This window comes from Anopheles coustani, chromosome 3 (assembly GCF_943734705.1).
Source record: "Anopheles coustani chromosome 3, idAnoCousDA_361_x.2, whole genome shotgun sequence".
Classification (NCBI taxonomy): Eukaryota; Metazoa; Arthropoda; class Insecta; order Diptera; family Culicidae; genus Anopheles; species Anopheles coustani.
Window position 1 is genome coordinate 71,107,872 of NC_071288.1, and position 16,019 is coordinate 71,123,890.

The following is a 16,019-nucleotide window of genomic DNA, read 5'->3' on the forward strand; positions in this document are numbered from 1 at the left end:
ATCCACCATTAACGCACACATTTTTTACACAAGGAAGTGGGTGTTGATTTAGGCGTGAAGGTAGCGCAGATAAATCTTGGAGTTTGATTAATTCGTTCCACAACAAACATAATTTAAATTTCAAGATCAATTTTACGACGTGCGAGCTGGAAATACTAATCTAACCAAACTCTAGGAAATTTCAAATATTTCCGGGGTTTTATTTTCAATCTCGACTTATTGGAGAACCTGCTTAAGTGACACGAAGTACCATCGTTCAATAGTGCAATGCACGCGGTTCTTGCGTTTGCGTGCAGCTTCCTGCCCGAAGGGAAGATGACAAAACAAAACACTCGAGTGCACTTGAGCTTCCACCAACACCCATCACCACCCACGGAGCCGTGCACCGTTCATCCGTTGTTTGTAGTTTCTTTTGGTTTCGCGGACTCTCTCCGTGCTCAGTTTACCCCATTTTCGCACACCGGCGATCGAAACGAAGACAAACAGAGCCACCAGAACGAACGGCGACCACCGCGAAAAAGGGCTGACTCGTCGCCACGGCGTCCCCAAGGGGAGGGAAACCGGGAAAATCCCAGTTGTTTGTCGCCAGCTTTCGCCTTCCAGCGCTTCCCAGGCAGGACAGGCTGACCCAGGAAGAAAAGTGCATCACATGTTTTCGCATGCATCGTGGGTTGGGGGTGGGAGCACGCAGGGGGGTTTGTTTTCATCCACCCGGGTTTTATTTTTTCCTTCTGTTCGCTGCTACGCCGCTCCACACGCCCGGGATTCCTTTCGGCGAAGCCTGTTTGAAGGAGTGCACAAAAGAGTATGGTGCGTTTCATATTTATAACATCCGCTTGATGCGCTTTTGCTCATCGGTTCTCTTTCCACCTACAATCCGCAAGGAAACGCACAGAAAGCACACACAGCAACACAAAAATGCTGCCGCAGAATCTTTCACCAGATTTATTGCTATTTTGCTATCGAACCTGAAACGTTGGAAAATTTGCGCAGCGTTCGTGGGTGCTATAAGATACTTTTGGGAATGTTTTTTTGCTGCTAAACCGAAACCCGATGGTAGTAAAGATGACAAGAATAATATTTATACGAAAATATGGTAGCATTCGTCACTCTGTTAATGTGTTTTGTGTTCGATTTGTTCAAGATCTGCTTTTTAAGGGATGCATTTAACAAGATCTCTTAAACATGCATGATAAAAGATTCAACGGCATTTCGCTGGTTCACAACTCCTTGTTGACAGTTAATCTTTATTATTTTAGCTAAACATTGTTTTTAGATGAAGAAATTCGCCGGGTTTGATTCTTGATCTGTTAAGTGTTGTAAGCTAAATACGTCACAGTTTGTCGACCCCTGGCCGACAGGGGAATCCAGAGGAAGTGATGAAAATTCCGGCACAGGTCAGTAAAGTAAAGCCCAACTAGTAAGGCTCGGTGGCTCAGCCCGTTTCACCGTCTGCCGGTTCAATGTTTATTTGTTTATCTTTTTATTTCTCTTTCTCTTTCCAAGCGTTGGTTGGCGTTTTTTAATAAAAAAAAAGTGCAGCAAGGGAAAGAAATAAAAATAACAATAATAAACGGGAAGTGCAGTGATGTAGGGCACCTAAAGCACAAGCGATTCCGAATGAATGTCGAGGAGAATGTCGTCAAGAACCGATGAGGAGGGCTCAAATTCGGTAGCTGGCCGCGGTTTCACTCGTGTGGTTGTGCGGATCGCGTGCTTGCGCCGGTCTTAGCCGGCAAGGAAGGGGTGGGGACGGCGTCTCGACCTAAAGTCGGGGGAGGTTTTCGGTCGTTTATGCAGTATGCTAAGCTTTGCCTTTAGCATAATTTGATGCCGCATCATATTTCCACCCGACCCTGTCGGGTTCACTTTAATAACTCTCCTTCTCTCTATCGCTGTCTCCTTTCGGCTTCCTCCTGGTCTGTTGGTCGTCTCTTTCGCTTCCAGCCCCCTCTTCTCTTCCCCTTTCCTGCGCTGCGGTGCCTTAAACGGAACCGTCTCCGTGGGGGAAATAAAACCAATTGAAAAACCACCAGCCCTTCGCTACCATGTGCAAATGGCAAGTCTCCGGCATCCGGCATCAGCAACAAAGTTCTCGTCTCGCATAGATTTTGGCACGGGACAAGAGGAATAATCGTGCGTGTGGATCGCGGAATGGAGGAGGACGCCTTTCGTCAACAAATATACTACAGTGTACAAATATATATAAATGTACGCTGTGTATATATAAAGTGAAGTGAAATAACAACTACAGAAACATAAACACCGCGGCACACGAACAATAGGACACACAGACACACACACACACACAGCACCACAGCATAGTGCGCTGCTTATGATGTATGAGCATTCCCTAATGCAATTCAATTCAATGAATTTTGCACAAGAATGCCATTGCTCTTGGTTGTGCGTGTTTTTTTTTTAACTTTTCGTGGATGGGTTAGGTGGGAGTTTGCCAAAGAAAAAGGATAAGTAGCGGCGAGCGCGGTGTGTGTATGCTTTTCCCATCGTCCAGACTTTCTGGCGGACAGCCCTGACGTGCGATGGCTGCGAAGTTCATACGTGCCCTGGAAGCCTTTGACTTTTGCCGGAATGGATCCTACGCCACCCGGCGAGAAATCAAGGCAAAAGAAAAAAAAAACAGGATGAAAAGGACACTTTCTCTTACCCATCCACCCGCCACTTTGGGTGGTGTTTGATGTTCAAATGTATTGCGTATTGTGTATGTTGAATCTTGAAAGTTAGAAATAGCGAATTTTTGTGTTTTTGTATATTTTTACAAAACCGTTTCTGCTGTTAAACCTAATTGTATTAACATTTTATAATAAGTGCCTGTGGTTTATCAAAGGCGCTAAACGCAAGGTTAGTTACTCGTTTTGCCTTGCTGTTCAAAATTTACTGTTACTTTTAAATTTAATTTTACTTTTATTTTTTATTGATGTTTGTTTGATATTTCCACGCTATACCACTATCTCTACAAAATGTATAATGTTGAAAAACTTTGTTTTGAATATCAAGTGGGAGTTAAATTTTGTTTTTTTTTTAAATTTCGAACAATAACCTACATAGTGGATGACAGGCAATTCAAAACATGCTACGAAACTCATGAAGTATTGCAATAATGTTGTAGTAGAGTGTAGGACTTGTAAAACATATTCTCGGGAAAATTTATTTGTTAGTGACTTAAAAACAAGTCTAAGTATTTGGATTTTAAACAAATTTTATCAAAAATGACATTTTATATACTAAAAATGTTCTTGCTGTCATCCGCAAAATGGGTGACGTGGCAGCCAACGTGTTACATATCGAACTATGAAATTTTGTGGTGTTTTCATTTAGTGTATTGCGAGAATTAAATTGTTTGCCATAACGGTGTATATTGTCTCATCTTCCACATACTTGTTTGCCATAATATCTGCCACCATGTGAAACGTTAGCCAGTGCAAGTGCTCGCGAAATTTGAGTGGCGACAAGAGAAAAATGTCGCCGAAGCGCAATATCGGCCGTCCGTGAATCCTTCGCCCCGCCGAAGGCCAGCGTCGTTGGTGGCTGATGGCAAATAGATTTATATATTAATAATAATGAGCAGCACCCGGCGGCCCCGCGTTCCACCGTCGAGCAGGCGAAGAAACGAGGATCGCGGTGCCGTCATCTCAATAATTATGAATGGCACGAGCCTTTTCCGAAGCCGTGTGGTCCGGCCCCAAACATCACACACGAGTGCTTGATTGCAATTGATTTGTTCGAATCTCAATTTCGCGCACATATTTCACAACCTTCCCATCACGGCGTGATTCTGCTTACTCGCGAATGTCGAATGCGAATGTCAGTCAAATGAGATCATTCCGGTGGCACTGGTGTACAAACAGTTGTATGTATTATTAAATCGCACCAAAAGACAAAGCAGGAGAAGAAAAGTAAGAGCAAAAACTTGCGGGACGGAAAAAAAATGGCGCATAAATCAAACGAATGAAAATTGCTGTTTGCTGGAAATCAGTGTTTGCACATTAAATTTTACGACGATTCGCTAGCCTTTCGGGCGCTAGCTTTTGAATGGATGCCGGCTTTGAAGTGCCGTGTTTGAGCTACTCGTTGAAAGTCAATTGCGACTCCCGGATTTTAAGGTGCATCACTATCAGAGAGTACCGAATATAATAAAAAGAACGAAAATTTGTATTTTGACATGTTATTTTTTCTACCCACACACTCATTGGTGGATGCCTTGCGTCCCGCATTTTCTTTTTGTTGTAAAAATGAGTCGTTTTCGGATCATTATTGTTTGATTTCAATATTTCTGCGGTCTACTGCAAATTGGTTTACTTATTCATTGACACAGGCTAAATAAATAGATTGTTTGTGGCTCTTGAATTCATTCAATTTTTCAGCGATTGATAAATATCATGGAAAAAGGAAAAAAATTACTAAATCTGTCAGAGACATGTGTAAGTGGTAGTCGAATTAATGAGCGGATTTTTTTATATAAACAAACGTACAATTGCGCCGACCAAATGTCACATTCCGAGCGTTTGATATAAATTGACTGGTTGGTGTAGTAGAACTGTTCTACAGTCTAAACTAAATACATTATAATTACATCATTTAGATACGTACGGTTCAAAACGGTATTGATATTATAAATCATAAATAATTTGTACTTAGTCGGCTATTCTCATCTATACATTTTTCCAATTTTTCTCATCTATTTCATAAAATGTAACATCTTTTGCATGCAGTGATACACTTGAACTGCAAACCGGATGATGCAAAATGTTTATTTTATCTAATAATTAATTACTTGATGCGGTGCATTAGGCAACCTGTTAATTAATCTCTGAAAAGCAAAAAATCAACCTACATATTCTAAGAAAATTATGTTGAACACACGTGTTTGCCCCCTTGTCCTACATTTATTGCTCGAAGTGTGATGTTGATGTGAGAATGGATTGGTTAAAAATCGAACCGGTTTAGGACTAATTGTAGTTGTATAGGTGAGTCTCCATGTAAAACTGTGTTCCGGGAACGGTTTTGAAATGAATACATATTCGAATTTTTACACACACTGTTACATTACTAATAGTGCATTCAATTTATACATCGTACCATCTGATTGGTGACGTCACTTGAACCGGTTGAAACGGCTATCTAATGGTAAGAAACGTTAATTTTACGGTTTGCTGCAATTATTCGCTGCAGTTGCAGTATTTTGGTTAAAGTTCGCTGCAAAGTTTTACAAGATTTACACTTTTCAATATATTACACTGAACAGTCGTATATTTTTCGAGTAATGGATGCTGGAAGTGCATCATGCATTGATGAATTAAGACAATTTTTATTAAGAACTATATTTGTTTCGAATACTTTTACACAAATAAAATACGAAAAGTGATGCGTAATACCTACAGTTTAATTATTTATCGCTCTAACAACTTTTCTTAATTATTCGGGTACAGCACGGACTACGATCGGATAAAATCCGTTCGAATCGAGTTGTCAAAGGTCACTCACATTGAAAAGCGCGGGCAAACCTTGCTGTCAAGTTTCACTCACCTCCTCTCAAATGTGTTCATTTTACCTGCCATTTTGAATATGAACGAAATGAACTCTTTTCGCAAATCCGTTCGTTCCCGTTTGTATGGGAAGAAATCCGCGAGGTTTTAAGCCGCGGATTCTCAACGAATTCGTACATTTGAGGGTTCTTATTAAAAAAAAGAGTGTTAATTGCTTTTCTGAGGATCCTATTTGTAATTTTTTATGAGTTTATCATCATTTTGTATAATTATTTAAATGATTACCAACGACTTCGTTTGAAAAGAAACAATCATCCACTTCACGGAAACACTTGAGCGCCTTAGGTATAAACGAAGCTGGAGGCTTCAAAGTAACCTTTGAACATATAAGGTATAAACGCACAGAGTTCATTTTTCAGCGACCGTCGAACGGATATTTTCCGATCGTAGTCCGTGCTCTACCCGATTGTCAAACTTTTACTCAATTTATTGCTAGTTCGTGTTTCCTTAAAAATAATTTATTCTCATAATTTTTAAAGGACTCTAAAAGGTCAAATTATGTTTCCGTCGATGCATTTGAAGAATAACTGGTATAAAAATGTGTTTATTTAATTTCAATACAGAGAAGATCCTTTTTTAATTACACGTAGTATTTAAAATTTGTTTGAATATCAACTTCAACCGCTGCCAGTTCATCGGAACTCACACAATTCCATGAACTCAATTTCTGTGTGTGGGTTTGTCGAACGCGCGTTTATCAGAGTGCCGATCCCGCGTGTGGATGGCTTCATCCATTCATCCGAACCGCGTGAGTGGTGAATGAATAAAAACAGAATCCTGAGAATGGCGATTTTTTTCCCGCAGCGTCAGTAGCGTGTTAGACGTCTAGCGGTGTTGACATCTTTTCGCTGGCGCTCCTGGGCAACCTTGTCGAAAGTCAGCTCTGTGTCAGCATCCTCGGAGTCGTCCGTTTCTGTAGCTCGTGCAAGTGCGCGTACCGCTGTTCCGTGTGGTTTGTATTTTCCACTCGCCGTCGTTCCGTTCGAGGCTATCGTTTGGCCTGGAAGTGGTACAATCTTGTGCAACATTAGGGAGAATTCACGTGCTTCTTGTGTGATGAGTTGAAATCGGAAGCTGCCACCGAAAGCTCCTGATGCGTTTAGAACAAACAAAAGTAAAACCAATCACCTCTTTTCTGTGTTGTGGAGAAAAAAGACCCCGTGAAAATTTGGAACCAAAAGGAAAAGTGAGCGCACTTAACGAAGTAGGATAGTTTGCCTGCAAAGTCAAATCAGTGAGGGGGAGATCAAACTGTCCGCGAAGGAGTAGCCGAATCGTAGGAAAATTGCTCCACAGGATGCGCGTGTACGCAACAACGAACTCTCCTTGCGGTGCGGTGCGTTTTTGACGTTTGACCAACGGCGACGAGTTTTTGGTGCAAAACGATAAGAAAAAAAAAGAAATAAAGAGAGCAAAACGAGAGCAACGAAATTGGGTGAAAGAGAGCACGAGAAAGGTGGTGCGAGAGAGTGAGAAAAAAGAAAAGAAAAAAGAGTTGTACACCAGCATGTGTGCGGTTTTGTTCGACTTTTTACCTGGGATTTCGCGACGGCGTTGTGTGGTAATTTTTGGTTTTGAAGTGGTGTGTGGTTGGCTGGCTCTGTTATTTTATGTTTGGTTTTACGTTGAAGTTTTAATTTCTGCCGTTTTTGGAGCTGTAGTTCGTGGCTTTTGCTTCACCCCGAGGACACATTTCGGGCTTCTTGTTTCGGGCAGGCTTCAAAGCCGGCGGAAGGATTTGTTTTGCACAATAAAAAGCTCCAACGTGCTTGACCCGGCTCTGGCCGATGTCGGTGCCGATCAGTCGTGGTGTTTTATGATGATTGACCGAAGATCCGCCAATTTTCGCGAATGGGGGAGGGTCTACCTTTTTTTCCCCGTCGGCCATCGAACCCCCCGTTCCTGTTATCCTGTGTGGCGTCGTGCTACGGTTGCAGGTGGAGTCTGGATGAAAGTGTTTGGCTCAGACGAAAACTTGTTATGCAGTTTGGATGGTTTCGATATTCCCGTTCGGTGGGGATTCTTTCCCGGCAACAAGTTCTGGTGCATTCTAGTTTCGATTTGGAAAACAACATCTCCCGGGTAGCAAAAAAAAAAACAAAACAAGAAAAAATGACACAAGCGCGAGAACTAGACTCCCGAACGAACAGAATGTTAGCAAAAGCAATCAAGACCTGTAATTGATATGTCAGAATCAGCGTCCTTTGCACCTCGTATTTGTGTATGTTTGCTTGTGTTTCTATTGTTTTTTGTGCTGCTGTCAAATGTTTTCCATCAAAACTGTGCATTGATTGAAATGTGGTTCTCGAAAAAACAATTGTGGATGACAAGTGTGCCCTTTCAACGTTTCTGGTATTCAATAGATTTGACTTTCATTGCCTGCTTTGTTTTAATTTATTCATGAAAGAGAATATGTTATGTCTGCATCTGCCTTTTGGTAGTGATTTTTATTGAAATCGTATTATCAAACGACAGAATGTAATTACAAACCAAAAAAAACACACACACACACACACACACTCGCGCGAACTGGATGTTTTTGTTCGCATGATATGGAAAAGAACGCTGTGACGAACGGAGCAATGTCCTGCTTATTTTCCATCGAACCACTTTCATCCTGTTTGTGACCCCGTTTGTCGTTTGTCATCCCATACATACACACAAAACCAAGCAGGAAGCTGGGAACGGCGAACAATCGGTGTGTTTGCGCACGGGAGCCGAACAGAACAAAAATTGCCGTGTGTCTCGGGATGTCACGTCTGCCGCCCCACGCCGGGGACTTCGTCCTGCGAGGGAGATTTTTTCCTCGATTCGATATAACCTCAAACCGTCACAGAAACGGTCCCCGGGAGTTCAGTAAACCTCGCCCGGCAAAGTCGGGAACGCTTTCCGGTGCGGAAAACGCCATACACTCTCTCCTGCACACGAACACAAACACCCCGGTGTTTCGGATCGAATGATGCACCTCGTGGCAAGGACCCTCGTGCTTATTTATTTCATAATGCTGCCCATATGATTACGCTCTTCTATTCCCGGTGCTCTGTCTTGCTCTCGCAACCACCACCGATCGGCGTCTCTTCGAAGGACGAAGGTGAATCCTTTCCGGAGCCGTTGCGAGACAAAACCGAAGGATTGAAGTTGATGTTCACGGAATGGATTCGTTCGGTCGATTTACCCTTCGGTGGAAGCGAGAAAGGTGCTCTAACACGGTGGAAAAATTGAAAAAAACGGTGTGCGACTGAGCGGAAGGGACGGAAAAGGACCGAGATTCAATTATCGAACAACAGCGTTTAGCTGTTGGCTAGAAGTAGAACGGAGCACCGGAAATTAGTCGCTGCCTGTGTCTGTGTGTCCCCCGGTGTTGGCCTGTATATTGGCAGCGTACCACCAAACGGTGGCCACGTGTACGCGGCGGTGTTTCCTTCCCTTCGGTGTGTACGAACGCAATCAATTTTTAATCGTCGCTAGAAGAAAAGCAGGAAAATCGGAACAGGATTTCAACAGGCAGCACGGCAGGTTTCCTTAACCTTTGCCTGGGGCGGGCGCCCCAAACCCCGTCGTCGAGCTTTCTCCTTGGCGTTTTCCGTGCGATTTTTTTTTTCTTTTCTGTTCGGGTGTGTTTTCGGTGCTTCTTGATTCGGTTCGGGGGGTTTTGGTGTTTGGTGTTTTCCTGCCGGAACGGCATTACACAACGGTGCAATTGATTTATCGATCCTGCGGTCGTCGTTGTTGATTTCTTTTTACTCTATTTTTAAATCCTTGCCATTCAACAGCGTTTTTTCCTGTCGTTGAGAACAAATTTAGTGGAGAAAAGAAATATTGATTGAATTGATACACTTTTCGTCGAAAAGCAAAGCAATTGAATAGTTTATCAGTTTTTAAAAAAAAAAAGTGAAATAAAACCGTCCTCTGTGGAACAAATAATGTTTTTGAATCGGTGAAGTAAAGGTAAAATTTCGATAAAAGTGTGCAAATAGTGCAAAGTAAAAGCATTCCTCTCGAAAGTGAGTTGCGAAGAAGTCTAGTCTGAGAACACGCTCAGCCTTCCCTCTGCGAAGTGGATCCGGATTATTCAACCAATTGCAGTGCGTGCGGTGACCAACCTTGGTTTAAAAGGAAAGGAAAATCGTTTTAATCAGAAAATAAAATGGAGGAGCAGAATGAAGCTTGGTTAAAAAGTGTAACGTGTGGCAACGGCTGCTAAAGTTTCGAAGTGTTTGCGAATATTTTTTGCAAGGTGTGAAGAAAGCCGTATCAGAATCGAAAAGGAAAAGAAATTCATCGAAACAAAGTGTGGTGAAGAATTGTGGAGGAAAATAAAATTATTACACGTGTGCCATTTAGCAAAACCGTTCGTTCTTAGGCACATTGAGAGCGAAAGGTGTGTGCTTGTCTTTGTCCGTTAAAGGGTATGGTTTTCCACTGTCGACGGGGTTCGTGAATCAAAGGTGCGTCCGTGCGCTGGTGTTGCTGCGTCCGTGCGTGCCCGTATGTGCCGGCCGTGGTGAGATGTGCGCGCCTTCGCCGTGCCACCGCCGGTGCATCGCGATCCTGCCGTCGTGCGCCAAGTCCGCGGGCCGAAACCAGCGCCGGTCCGAGCCATCTTCCTCGCCCACCGACCGCAGCATCAACGGCCTGACGAATGCAACCTGTGCGCCCCGCCACCCACTATTGCCATATTGAAAAAACAAGCACAAAACCCAGAAGAAAAAAAGTACAATGAGGCCAAATAAATACGATGTAAGTATCAACCGTTTTGGCTTCGGTTTGGTGATTGAGTGAGAAAAAAACGAGGAGAGAAAAAAACACGCCTGTTATGGGGTGACCTTGTGGAAAATGCACTTTGGTTAATGCAACTGATTGGCCGATAGCTGAAGTGCATATAAAAATTACTCGTACAAACAAGCGGAGCCGTGTTAAAAAAGTGACGAATGGATCGAGTTGCTAATGAATTTACACCCAAGTACACCCCTTCGCTAGTGTTCAAGTTAATAGAAAGGTCGGAAAATGGCTTTATCAAGCACTCTTAAGTGTTAATAGTTCATACAAAATCGTAAAATAAGCTTTTTTTTAATATAGAAATCTAATCATGTTTGATGTTATGCAGTAAGTTTCATTTGTCTATTTAAACTTCATATTTTAACATTAAATTAAACAATACATCTTATTTTAGTTTTTGAAACTTCGTGAAGTTTGAAAAAATCTTATTCTGTTTAAGTAGTCTGTAAAACAAAATGCTTCGATTTGATTGATTTTGGATTTTCCGTCAAAAGTGTTAGTCATGTAGCGTCCCCTTCCCAACTGAGAAAATTATTACCAAGAAACTAGTTTTCATTTTCGTTCATGGTGATGCACAACCTTAAAATCCTTTTTATGATTTTTTATGAATTTTGAGTTTTAAAGCAGCGCAAACTAAATGTAAAATGCCATCGATAACGTCTGGTACGGTGCGTCATTGTTGAATAAAAAGCAATAACCATGTTCCACGTCGATATGGCAATTGGCAACAAAATGCCAAAATGCCGCTTATTGAATCATAGAAACTATTCTTGCCCATCTCCCAGAAGTTGTGCATTATTGTGTGTGCTGTTTTCTTTGTGTCGGAAATAAATCGCTATTTTCGGGAGACTTTATTTATAACGCCAGTGACACATTCGTCTTGCACCGAAACGGACATTTGCGGCGCGATAATATCCAATAATTTTCCCTCGGGTAAAGAAAACCCCCCCTCCTTCCCGAATCGGATCGAAATGGCAAACGGGTGGAAAAACATGAGCCAATCGGCTGGTGTGGTTTTCTGCGAGGGAAAATGGGTCTGGGAAAATGCCTGAGAAAATGTCACCCAATTATGGCACCATTTGTGGCCGTGCGTCGGAGGACCGCATGCTGTGTGTCGGCTTCAATGTAGAAAAAAAATGGAGGAAAACACCAACAAAACAAATATGGTGGCGGTTGTGACGTTGGGTGGTCTATTTGTCTAAAGTATGGCCATTTGCCACCCTAACGGCAGGCAGGGGGTTTTCCGCGCGCTCCAAACCGACAGGATCCGACCACCCGGGTGGGGTGGTTTGGCATTTTCAGCCCTCGTCGTCTTGGGCCGCCTCCTGCCCCGTCCAACCGTAGCGCGATTGGCTTCATCGTCGTCGTCGTCGTAGGTTGCTCTTCATATTTATTGCATTAAGATTTTATTGGACAGATGCTTTTATTATTATTTGACGATGATGCTGACGATGATGATGACGCCGGAGCCGCGGTTTGCCGAGATTTGTGTGTTTTGTTTCCCCCCCACCCGCGCCCCCTTTGCTTACTCGTGCCGTGTGGCTCAAACCCTCGGCAAATTTATGTTTCTCGCCCAGTGCGGTACAATATCTGGCCTGAACTATCCTGCTCCCTATTGTTTGCACGGCCACTAGAGTCTACTGTGGGGGAGGAGGGGACCGGGATAGGGTGACGATGGGGTCAGGACGGGGAGACGGCCCTAGAGTGCTTCGGATTGATTGATTTGATTTATTCGAGACATTATAACCTCGAGCATGGCGATTTGTTCGGCCACACAGTTTCCAACACCACCGCACGGAAGGGCAAACAAATTGCTAGAAATAAAGGCGAGGAAGGAAAAAAAGCATACACACACGGCGACACATACGCACGCATGCCGCAAGAAACGCCAAGTGGGCCGGTCGGGGTAACCTTCTTTTCGCGATGTGCTTAAATGTTTTGACATTCGTGGACGTGCGCAAAATATCGCCGAAGTAAAGCACGGTTCCGGGATGGAGCAAAGGTAGGCGCTCGACGGACCGAGCGCCTCGGAAAGGAGCGCAATTCAATTCGCGAGCATGGCAAATGGGTGTTAATTTTGTCCTTCTTTGAATGCATGTGCATCATGTGCATCGAAACCGTGAACGAACGACCGCCAGAGATTGCAGATTGGTGCGTGTGGCGCGACGAAATGCACAATGGGGATTGCGCCCGTTTTAGGGGCGATCTAGATAGGGGTGGTTGCTAACGATACCTCATCCATAAACCATGCGTACTACCCGCGCTGTCTTGCCGCGTTTTTTGTGTTCCTTCCGGGCTTTGCTGACAGGTTCATTTTTCATTTTCACTTTCGCCATTGTGACTTTTTCGTATGTGAAGTGACCAACTAAACTGGAAAACAACCAACCATGGCCGAATACTAGGATTTCTAGGAATGGAAAAATTATGAAATATGAAATGCTACATTAATAATGTTATTTAGAAAAAGTGCTAGACGCAGCAAGCAAATGCCAAGAAAACAGTGCTTAACACAGTTGGAAGAATTCGGTTCAATTGACCTTTTCCAAATGTCAACACCAGCAATTATTTCCTAAACACTGTTTAGTGCACGCTGTTGTCATAGCAATCATTTCCAAGTTATTATTAAAAGCCTGGCGAATAACAATTTTCTATCGTAGCAATCATTGCAATTATAATTTGAGAAGAAGCAAAACGCTCAGTTACTAGGCTAACACAGAAGTAAAGGCCATTTGCTTTGTGAGGAACAAGTATTTAACAAAAGTAAAAGTATTTGCACTGTTCTCTTCATTTTGATGCACATTTTTGTGTGATACAAGTTTGGGATACCGAGGTATTCTCAAAATTATACCGTGAGTACACAGCACAATGTTTTATCATGTTTTTTACTGTATTTGACTTTAGCTTGGTAGTTGTTTTACAGCGTTTTACAGTTCACCTAGCAACCGGGGCAGTGTATGTAGAACATCAAGAATGATAGCCTACTGCAGAGTAATTGATGTAGAATAGCAAAACCCACAAGTGGCAACACAAACCAGTAAGTAGAATATCCATCACTTTCTAGGATCTACCAGAATGAAAGTTGTCGCGTGGATGTTCGAAGTAGGCACGACCAGTTGAGGGGTGCAGTTAAAAGTAGGGGAAAATCGCTTTTTCGCATCAAAACGAGCGCGAATCACAACAATCCTCGCAAAAGTATGTTTTCGACCGGAAAGCGATTTTCCCCTACTTTTAACTGCACCCCTCAACTGGTCGTGCCTACTTCGAACATCCACGCGACAACTTTCATTCTGGTAGATCCTAGAAAGTGATGGATATTCTACTTACTGGTTTGTGTTGCCACTTGTGGGTTTTGCTATTCTACATCAATTACTCTGCAGTAGGCTATCATTCTTGATGTTCTACATACACTGCCCCGGTTGCTAGGTGAGCTGTAAAACGCTGTAGGTTTTATGGCATCAATTGTGAACAATTGTGATGTTGTTGATTACAAATTTATTTCCTTTTTGTTCTAAAATAGTCAGAAAAAGAGCTCCTTTGTAGAAGAGGTCGAATATCATCCGATTACTTGAAAATGAAGGAAAAAGTCACTATGAAGTTCATGTTCTATTGAACGTGAGAAGAAATACAGCAACTAGAGTGGTTGAAAATTTGTCAAGAACCGGTCGTTTAACCATCATCTCGAACCGGATGAGGCGCACGGCTAAGACGATTGTGGATGCTGGAGCCAAAAGAGGTACAACTTCCTAATATAAATCTATTTCAATCGATAACATTGTTGTGTTGAGTTCTAGTGAGTTCTTGGATTTCAGAATCAAAAAAGGGCTCAGACCAGAAATATATCAAAATGATAAGGCGATGACTTGAAAGTTCTAACATCTTTTTTTTTGTGTTCAGGAGTTGCCACCGGTTGCCTCAAGTTGTTCAAATATTGCTACATGAATAATTCATAGTCTGAGTAGCATGCGCCAAAGCATATAGTATAATCGAGCCTGGTTCGATTGATGGATAGCACTTCTAACACGCCGTTTGGGAACTCCCGATGGCAGCCAACGATTTGTCGCGCTATATTTCTCCACAAGACTCGCTCGCAGATAACGTTCACCTTTGGGGCGTGATTGCAAACGCCGCTAGTGGTGTGTGGGGGCGTCGTCGATTTTCCGTTTCGTTCGGTGGTGTTCCAATGCGTAAATGATTGGCACTAATAGATAATTGAACGCGGTTCCCGGAGGCCCTGTTTGCCAACCCAAGTGGCATGGGGTGTGCGGGAGGGAAAAGAGGCGGGAGGGATGGGGGTTTGTGAGTGTCATCGGCGGTGGTGGTGCAGGTGGTTTCCCCTTAGCCCGCGGAGATAACGAAATCGAAACGAGTGCGTGCTCCGTGTATATCGGCTATGTTGCGTTGCGAGGTGGCGTTAGGGCGCACACTCTCGAAAGGGCCTAAAGATTTTTGTTTTGCCGCAGCACTTGCCCCGGCTCGAGTGGCGGAGGCTAGTGGATAAGAAGTTAGATAAGAACGCCCGACCTAAAGGGAGTAAGATAATAAATAATGGAAACAGCCAAACTACAGGTTTTAAATAGTACTACGTAGAAACCGATTTGTCGATCGATCGATGTCTGGAGTTAATTGGTTTATTTTTCGCGTTTGCGGAATCGGTACTTTGGTACCATTTAGAACTTCCTTGAACTCTCGAGATTATGTGCTTAAAGCCCTCTTTGGAGCTCCTCGGATGCGCCATGGAATGGACCTTGTAGCTCTCTCAATTATTTCATCCATGTCGGTAAATACTGCAATTCGCATAGTTCATCGTCATTCTACGGTAGGTCTCTAACCACGGCGACCCTCTCGTATCGGACTCAATTCCGATGACTCTCAGCAACCCCCAACGGTGTCGTTCGCCCTATGCCCTCGGTGCACTCTGTGCTGCACTGAGGGTGCAAGCTTTGCCGCCTCATTCTTTTTTTCGTCTACACGTAAATTAACTTCCGCTTCCGCCGAATAATCACGACAGGTCATTATGGCACCGTGTTGCACCCGACAACAAGCGCTCGGGGAGGGTTGAAATCCATGTTGAGTATGATGCTTCGTGATGATGATGCTGCTGATGACGATGGTGTGCTAGACTCGGCGCAATGTCAGCTGCTGTTAAGTGGCCGGTCGGTGTTGAACATCGCTCCCGACCGTACGCCGTTCACCGGAACACGTCTCCAAACCCCCCCAAACATGCCTCAGCAAAGGAGTGGGGGATAAGTGAGTTGTCCGTTCAGGATCAAGCTTCATGTTTTTCCTTCCCATAACAATGGATGTCTTTTGTTGACGGATGTCCGCACCGAAGGCAGTTTTCCGCCGGCACGGAAAGCAGGAGCGTCTTCCGAGAACACTCTGGCCTGATGTCACTTCGGTGCTGCGAAGGCCTGAAGTAAGTGCGGGTAACCTGTGGCTAACCATCGAGACATCGATCATCCGCACTTTGTCTGTTGCCACTCGAAAGCCACAACCATCGGAAAAGACCACAAACTCTTGACTCATCGCTGCTGGGTTACTCTAGGTTATTATGCTGTTTAGAGATTTGTGTCGGGGAAGGGAAAGGTGTGAGGACGTACAGTGCAGTTGTTGCATTCGGCTTGTTTTTAGGTCACCGACGTCGACGACGATGACGATGACTTCAGTGAGAAG